Source organism: Panthera uncia, chromosome E1 (assembly GCF_023721935.1).
Source record: "Panthera uncia isolate 11264 chromosome E1, Puncia_PCG_1.0, whole genome shotgun sequence".
Classification (NCBI taxonomy): Eukaryota; Metazoa; Chordata; class Mammalia; order Carnivora; family Felidae; genus Panthera; species Panthera uncia.
In genome coordinates, this window is record NC_064814.1 from 19,207,412 (window position 1) to 19,216,877 (window position 9,466).

General features: G+C 40.2%; 1 protein-coding gene across 10 annotated transcripts in view; it reads left to right on the forward strand.

The window, feature by feature from the left end:
- Window positions 1-9,466, forward strand: part of CEP112 (centrosomal protein 112) — a 413,298-nt gene that overhangs the window by 135,128 nt on the left and 268,704 nt on the right. The window lies entirely within an intron of this gene.

The window sequence follows — 9,466 nt, forward strand, 5'->3', positions numbered from 1 at the left end:
CAAAGTAGTTTCTGCTTTCATTAAAGTCCTTGTTTGAATCGCTTCCTTTCCTATATCCTGTTAACGTAGAAGGCCGTCCCTCAGGCCCATCCTCCCGTGCATTCTTTGGCTCCTTTCACAAATATGGCCTTTTCTCCATTGCGCAGACTAATTTAAGACCCCTTTGTTATCTCTCAGCTGCACTGGTCCTTTTAATGTTTTTTTGTTTTTTTTTAATTTATTTTTGAGACAGAGACAGAGCATGAGCAGGGGAGGGGCAGAGAGAGAGGGAGACACAGAATCCGAAGAAGGCTCCAGGCTCTGAGCTGTCAGCACAGAGCCTGACGCGGGGCCGAACCCACAAACTGTGAGATCATGACCTGAGCCGAAGTTGGATGCTTAACCAACTGAGCCACCCAGGCTCCCTGCACTGGTTCTTTTAACATGTAGACAAGAGTAAGCATCCACCTTAAAACACCGTTTCTCAACTGCCACACCCTATCTGTGACTTTTCCCTCTTTGCTGTTTTTTAATTAATTTATTTATCTTGAGAGAGAGCGAGCGAGTGCATGTGCATTCATGAGTAGGAGAGGGACAGAGAGAGAGAGGTAAAGAGAGAGAATCCCAAGCAGAATCCCAGGCCCTGACATGGGGCTCAATCCCACGAACTGTGAGATCCTGACCTGAGTCGAAATCAAGAGTCAGATGCTTAATGGAATGAGCCACCCAGGTGTATCTCCCTCTTTGCTTTTATAGGCAGGTGTCTGCAGTTATTTTGTGAATTTCCTCCCATTTTTTCGTCTTCAGCCCACTTCAGTCTGGCTGCTTCCATCATGCTGCAAAGCTTCTCCTAAGGCTTCAGTGACCTTGGATCTGGCTTTTGTTCAGTCTCCTTCCCTACGACGTTTTCTTCTTCAGCTTTGGGGACACACCTTATCCTGATTTTCTTCCTTCTACTCAGTCTTGGTTGCATTTTCATCCCCTCCTCTGCCCCCTCTGGCTCCTCTCTGGAACAATCCAGTCCAAGCCCTTAGCTTTAGAAGGCATTTTTCCAGACCATTCTTATGGCAGTGACTTACTCATGTATGTCTTAGTCTCAGGCCCTTTACTTCCTTAATTTTCTTTATAGCACTTATTACTATATATTTGAATATTTGTAATTATTTTCCACTTTTAAATTCACTTCCTACAGAATTTCAGGATGTCCCAGAAGCCACTACTTTCCCTTCTTTTCTCCTTCGTGATGCTCATATCTTAGCCCTTTCTGTGCTTTCTTCTTGTCCATTTTCATGCTCAAGCTCATGCTTTCTCGGCCTGCACATGGAGTCATCCTGCACTTATGTTCAGTTTGGCCCGCCAAATGGTTTGAAAAACTTGAATCACTTGCCAACATTATAAAATTAGGAGACTTCACGTGAAATTTCAAATTCTGTTTTCTCTTAAACCATGCAAGATCTGGGTGCCTGGGTGACTCAGTCGGTTGAGCGTCCAACTTCTGCTCAGGTCATGATCTCTCACAGTTTGTGGGTTCGAACCCTGCATCAGGCTGTGTGCTGACAGCTCAGAGCCTGGAGCCTGCTTGGATTCTGTGTCTCCCTCTCTCTCTCTCTGCCCCTCCCCTGCTCATACTCTCCCTCACCGTGTCTCTCCTGAAATCATTATTGCACTATATGCTAACCAACTTGGGTGTAAGTTTAAAAATAAAAAAATAAAATAAATAAATAAATAAATAAATAAATAAATAAAATAAAATAACAAGTAATGCCAGACTTTATCCACGTGATCAAGGTCAACATCCATAGTGATAAATCATGTAGACAGTATTACCCTTAATATGATGTGCTAAAAAGCACACTTTATTTCTATGGCCTTCTTCCTAAAGATCTATAACACCAGCCTAACCATTTTTTTGAGAAAAACACTGGACCAGTTCTAATAGAGGAGCATGCTACAAAACACCTGACCAATGCTCCTCAAAACCACTGAGGTTATCACAACCAAAGAAAGTCTAAGAAACTGTCACAGCCCAAAGAAGCCCAAGGAGATATGACAAATAAATGTATTGTGGTGTCCTAGATGGGATTCTGAAACAGAACAAGGACATTAGGTAAAAACTATGGAAATCTGAATAAAGTGTAGGTTTTACTTAATGAGAATGTGTCAATATTGGTGCTTTAATTGTAACAAAAGTGTTATATTAATGTAAGATGTTAATAATAAAGGATGCTGGGTGTAGGGTATGTAGAAACTCTCTGTATTATCTTTTCAGGTTTTCTGTAAATCAAGAACTATTCTAAAAAAATCAGTCTATTTAAAAAAAAAAAAAGAAATCAAATCTTCCAAACAAAGCATAATTGAGACAAGATAGAAAATTATTGCCCATGTTGAAAGCAATGTTTCTTTAAGCTCAATTAATTTCACATTGGACTTAAGCCTGTGTATTAAAAATATAAAGGAAGAAAACAAAATTACAAGAGGCTTAAAATTTTTTTTTTAATGTTTTACTTATTTTTGAGAGAGAGAGAGAAAGAGAGAGAGAGAGAGATGGAGCGTGAGCAGGGGAGGGGCAGAGAGAGGGGAGAGAGCGAATCCCAAGCAGGCTCTAGGCACTGAGCTGTCAGCACAGAGCCTGATGCAGGGCTCGAACCCATGAACTATGAGATCGTGACCTGAGAGGAAGTCAGATACTTAACCAGTGGAGCCTCCCTCCCTCCCCATACCACCTGGTGCCCCAGGAAGAAAGCAAAATTAAATAACACATCTGAAGTACTAGAAAACATCCTTAATGATGGTAACTTCTCACAGTTATGTTAGCTATCAGATACTTTGATTTCTTCATGGAGATTCAGAAAATAAGTTTCATCAGTAATATATTCGTGTAAGCTAACTCTCAATCTGATGTAAATTTTAATAGTAGATCTCTTTCTGATGGTATCCCCAAGGAATATATATTCTAAACGCAGTGTCTTACATATCTGATACATTTATTCTTATATGTGGTAAAAGTCATCCAAGAAGTTGGAAGAGATATGAACTAATACGGAAGGATGGAGGGGGCAAGAATGTATGTGAAGAAAGCTGAGAAAATGAGCCCAGTTGGAACAGGGATCCAGGAAACTGGTGGTCAAGATTGAAAGGGACCCAACCCCCACAGTGGTGGGGGCAGAAGAATGTAGCCTGTCCTGTAGGGAACAGAGAATGGTTGGAGAATTTAGTAGCAGCATAGCATATGATGAAACTGATGTTGGAGGAAGACTTAGTCTTCCTGAATATCTCTCTGCAATAAACTAGGTTTTGAAGAATAGAAAATGAGCTGGTGGAGAAGAGAATTTCCCTGCTAGAAGGAATAAAATGTTTCAAGACATGAATGTGGTAATGTGTTACTGTCTAAGCATGAGGTTAGGAGGAGAGCAAACAGACCTGATTTTCTGGAAGAAAGATTTTTGTTAGACTATAATGAACAATAAATAAGCAAATGTCAAACATTTCCAATCTTAAGAAAAACATGCTTTCACTTCCTTGCTGAATGTCCTTTATTCCTCCCTAAACCATAGTGCCTGAAGTTTGAGGTCATGAAATTTAACAAGGGAATTTAAAAATTGGTCACTTTGTTAAAATTTGGATCTTCTGGTTTTTTATTACTTGATATAACATTTATTCATTTTAGGTGTGGAATACACAAATGTCAAGGAACTTTGAAGAAACTTTCAGTAATTTGAACCATATATCTCTATTCTTAAGTGAAAAATGAAAACACCCCAAAGGAGGTTTTATGTGGAGTAAAGTAGGTCTGGAAATGGTCTATATTGAAAGACCTAATGGTCTTTTGATGTCTGATTCTTTGATTTTGCTTTTTCTTTTTAAAGGGGTGCTATGTGATTATAATTAGAAACATTTCAAGTTCTTTACTTGGGAAGTTAATTGTTCCTTCGCTTGCTCTATTCTGACTAATCAGTGGCCTTGAATGGTAGCAGTGTTTGAAATTGTTACTAAGGAGATTCACCTTGTTTGGTAGAGAGAGTTCCAATTCATGATGAAAGATTCCCACATCCATAAACTATAGTCATTCCTTCTGCAGGTTGTGGCTCTGGTGTGAACATATATTTATAATATATTTAAGAAGTTTCATTTTAGTAATTTTCTAAGTACTTACTGGCAATATAGTAGTTTGTCTTCTTGCAACTGGTACCATTACATTTGAATTTGGAAATTATGGATAAATTACTAGAAGGCTCCATCAAAAATTTATATTCGTTTTTGGGGCGCCTGGGTGGCTCATTCGGTTGGGCGGCGGACTTCAGCTCAGGTCATGATCTTGTGGTCTGTGGGTTCGAGCCCCACGTCGGGCTCTGTGCTGGCAGCTCAGAGCCTGGAGCCTGCTTTAGATTCTGTGTTTCCCTCTCTCTCTGCCTCTCCTCTGCTTGCTCTCTCTGTCTCTCTCTCTCTCTCTCTCTCAAATAATAAACATTAAAAAAATTTATATTCGTTTTGTTAGGTGATTTAAAAAGTATTTAGTTTGGCATTGATGCAAACCTTTGTGTCATCTTGAGAAAAGTTATCCCTACACTTTGGAAAGTGCCTGCAAACTCTGAATATAATTTCTTTTTTTTTTTTTTCCCCCTTAAAAATAGCACTCTTAAGTATCAGTGGTGGTGCTGGTGGGGACCCATCTTTTCTCTTTTCTGCATTCTGCTCGAGCATCTGAACCATTTTAGGTGGAGAGCAGTCAAAGCTTCCCGTTTACTATAGGCATTCCTTAGCCCCAGTGAGCATGCTGACATAACCTTCCCTCTAAGAAGCACGATGGAAGGTTCAAGGGAGGACAGAAATCTGTGGTGACCTTATTTCCAATTGAAAAGGAAGTTTCTATTCTATTAAGTACTTCTTTGCAGGTATGTCTTTACAGAACTCCGTATTTCTTCTCATGGGAACACAGTGCTTTAAATCAGCGTCAGTATAATATGATGGTCAAGAGGCCTCTTACTGACGGAGACATCCGGGACGCTATTTCACACGACAGGTTTCGTTTGTAACGTGAGACTCTTAGGTTTATTAGATTCTTTCTTCAGGAGTTAAGTTTGCAAAATTCATTTTTTTTAGCAGTGTGTGTATATAGCCTCCTGTGTTTTATTACAATCAAAAGTCACTTTAGTAATGAAATGTGGTACAATGAATTTGAGCCTGGTGGGAAGTTGATAAACTAATAAAATATAGGAATACTTTAATGTTTTATAGTTAACAAAATGTATATGTTCCCTTAGTTCATCCTTCAAAGAATCTTATGTGGTTGTTTGTTATTGTTTTCAATGTAAAAGGAGAAACTGAGGTTCAAAGAGATTAAGCAGTTTAACCAGTTTGGCACGGTTAATATGTGGCTGGGCTAGGATTTGATCCTAGGCCTTCCAGTTTCTGATTCAGTGCTCTTTTCCTGGTAGAATGCTGACTTTTAGCTTTTGTGTCGCTCAGTAGGTCTCCTTTTGTGCTTTTAAAGTGACTTGATCCAAATGATTCAGAGATGGCAACATTCACTAGATATATGTCATTGCTAATTCTTGCCTGAAGACCCAAATGGGAGAATATGCCCTGCCCACAGCTTCTGATAGCTGCCCACCATGGGACCGCTTCCCCTTCTCTGCCATGTGCATCGGGTCTAGAGTGGGACACCCGATCCAAAGGCAGCAAATTCATTTTACTCTAAGATACAAAGAGCTTAAGGTCACACAGCTCGTAAGTGGAGGTGCGAGGGCTTGAAATTGTATGTGTTTGACTCTGAAGCCCCTGTTCTTAGCCATTATAGGGCACTGCCCCTCCTTCCTGATCTTGAGAATTTGGAACTGGGAAACCTAGAGACTAAATCAGTGCAGAAGCTGGAAACACGGAAAGTTACCGGGATGAAGATTGGCTAGGCAGCCGCTATGGGCCGTATGCAGGCTAAAGTTCCGAGTAATTATGCTGAGGCCAAGAAGAAAACGCAGCCCATGTGAACAAAAGCTTTGTCTATTCCAGCTCCGTCTCAGGAGAGACACTTCCAGGGCGCCTGGGTGGCTCAGATGTTAAGTGTCCCAGTCTTGAGTTTGGCTCAAGTCATGATCTCATGGTCGTGGAATTGAGCCCCAAGTGGGGCTCCATGCTGAGTGTGGATCCTGCCTAGGGTTTTCTCTCTCTCTCTCTCTCTCTCTCTCTCTCTCTCTCTCTGCCCCTCCCCACCTCGTGCTGACACTCTCTCTCTCTCTAAAAAATAAAAAAGAGACACTTCACCAAGATCTCCCATCTTTACAGTATATAGCCATTTTATTTTGGTAGCGTGAGTTGGAAGGTATATTAACAATTTATTTAAATAGGTATTTTTTTTAAAAAATCGATTCAGTGTGGTCTCTATAACGTTATTCCAAATTATTTATTTTGAAAAGACATTTATTCAATTAACTGGTTAAGAACATTTTCTTTTTCAATAAAGTTTACTTGAGATTGTTCTGAATTTGACACTTTATTCTGTAGAAGTCTCACAGAGATTTGAGGGGTTTTTTTCAGGCTTTATTTCTGTTTTTTTTTCCCCGCATATAAATATGGTTTTCTTTGCTACATTAAAAGCTTCAATTCTGGAATAAGAAAAGATAAAAAAGATATTTAGACCAAATAAAACTGAACTTCAATGTCTCCTCTGTCAAAATTATCACAAATATTTACTAACAAAGCCTGAATTAATATGGAAATGGCATGCTTCTATAGATTCCTTAGGAATTTTAAGAAAGACTATTATGAAAATAAAAATCATACTGCTTTACTAGGAACATCTAGGATTTATTCCGTAGGGATGAATTCTTAATGTAAAGTTTTAAAAAAACCCAAAATTTTGTAACATTTTTTATTTGCGAGAGATTAGAAGCCAGTAAATAATACTTCCTTTCCCTCTCAAATTTAGAATTAATTTGAAAAAACAGAAGAATCAGGTAGCTGAAGTTGTGGTTTAGGTGTGTGGCCAACATTCGGCTTGGGAATCCTTCCTCCTAGAATGAATGCACTTGCCTGGTCATAGCCCAAGAGGCCAGTCAGAGTCTGTGCGCAGCAGAAGACATTCCTGGAGAGAGAAAAGAGGGGCGGAACAGAGCATTCACAATTGTTTCTCCCAAAACACAGCACTGTTAGCAGGTGTGGGAGGGAGCCAGACCCAAAGGGGCAGAAGTTCTCTTCTTGCTGACGGAGCTGAAGTCCTGTTAGATTTTTTTTCTTTAGAAAAAATAAAAAATTTTTAGCATTTATTTATTTTTGAGAGATAGAGAGACAGAGCATGAGCAGGAGAGGAGCAGAGAGAGAGGGAGACACAGAATCCAAAGCAGGTTCCAGGCTCTGAGCCGTCAGCACAGAGCCCGACACGGGGCTCGAACTCACGAACTGCGAGATCATGACCCAGGCCGAAGTCGGACGCTTAACTGACTGAGCCACCCAGGCTCCTCTTTTGTTTTCTTTTTTCTGTTCGCATTTCATTTTAGAAGCTCACCTTCCCCTCATTGATTTTATCCTTTATTTTTTGAGTAAATGGAGCATTAACGTGGTTTTAAAAATCAGACCTTCACTAAAAGGTATATTCAGACAAGTGACGCCCCACCCCCACTCCTTTTGTCCTTTCTTCTCAGACCCCAGCTCCCATAGGTGGGTGATCTCATTCATTAGTCTCTGACAGATCCCTTCTATATTTGCTTTTGCACAGATGAGCAGATACGATACGTGCACATCTCAGTGGATTTTTCTTGCGCTTTGTTTTTTCATTTGTTGTAAACTGAAGGTCATTCGTTCTTTGTACATCGGTGTCGTATGCTAATGTGTGGATGAATCAGTTTATGCAACAGCTCTCCTACCTATGGGTATACAGGTTGTTCCCAGTATTTGCAATTATAGGGGATACTGTAATGAATAACCTACGTGTATTTTTGTATTGTTTGAAATATATATTTGCCGTAACTTTTTTTTTTTTTGTTTTTGTTTTTGTTTTTTATTTTTGGGACAGAGAGAGACAGAGCATGAACGGGGGAGGGGCAGAGAGAGAGGGAGACACAGAATCGGAAACAGGCTCCAGGCTCCGAGCCATCAGCCCAGAGCCTGACGTGGGGCTCGAACCCACAGACCGCGAGATCGTGACCTGGCTGAAGTCGGACGCTTAACCAACTGCGCCACCCAGGCGCCCCTTTGCCGTAACTTTTTAGGCGGGGGAATGCTGGGTCAAAAGATAAACACATATGTAGTTTTGTTCTCTATTGCCAAATGCTCCTGCATGAAGGTGGTACTGATTGAATTTCCACTGGATATATATTAGAATGACTTTTGACCCACAGCCTCCCAAATAGAATGTGTTGTTATATTTTTAAAATATTTGCCTGGTAAGGTGATAGGTGTGATACGCTGTATCCCAATATAGTTGAAACTTGTAGTTCTCTTATAATAAGTGGGAGTAAACATATTGTAATATATTTAAGGGCCACTTCAGCTTTATTGAGTTGTAGTTGAAATTCAACACATCTCACATATTTGAAGTATACAGTTTCACATTCTGACATATGTTTACAGCTGTGAAAGGAAAGTACCAACTTAAAAAATATGTCTCTGTCAGCATATAATTATTCCCAAAAGTTTTGTCATGCCCCTATGAAATCTCTCCTATCTACCTTTCTCTGACTTCTCCTTACGGAGGCAGGCACTAATCTCCTCTCTCTCTCTCTCTCTCTCTCTCTCTCTCTCTCTCTCTCCCCCTCTCTCTCTCTCTTTAAGTTTATTTATTTTGAGAGAGACAGAGAGAGTGTGAGAAGGTGAGGGGCAGAGAAAGAGGGAGAATTTCAAGCAGGCTTCGCGCTGTCAGCACTGAGTCTGACATGGGGCTCAAACTCACGAACCGTGAGATCATGACCGGATTCGGAATCAAGAGTAGGACGCTTAACCAACTGAGCCACCCAGATGCCCCAAGCACAAATCTCCTTTCTGTTACTATACTTTAATTACTAGAATTTTAATTTTTTTTTTAACGTTTATTTATTTTTGAGACAGAGAGAGGCAGAGCATGAACAGGGGAGGGGCAGAGAGAGAGGGAGACACAGAATCGGAAACAGGCTCCAGGCTCTGAGCTGTCAGCACAGAGCCCGATGCGGGGCTCGAACTCATGGACCGTGAGATCATGACCTGAGCCGAAGTCGGACGCTTAACCGACCAAGCCACCCAGGCGCCCCTAATTACTAGAATTTTAAATAAATGGAATTGTACTGTTTTACATTCCCCCCCAGTAGTGTTTGGAGCTCTGTTTCCTCCACATCCTTATCAATACTTGATATGGTCAGTGTTGTTATTTTCACAATTCCAACAGGCTTGTCTAAGTATTTCACTGTAGTTTTATTTTTTATTTTATTTTATTTTTCATTGTGGTTGTAATTTGCATTTCCCTAGTGACTAATGTTGAAAAACTTTTCATGTACTTTTTTTTTTTTTTTTTTTTTTTTTTTTT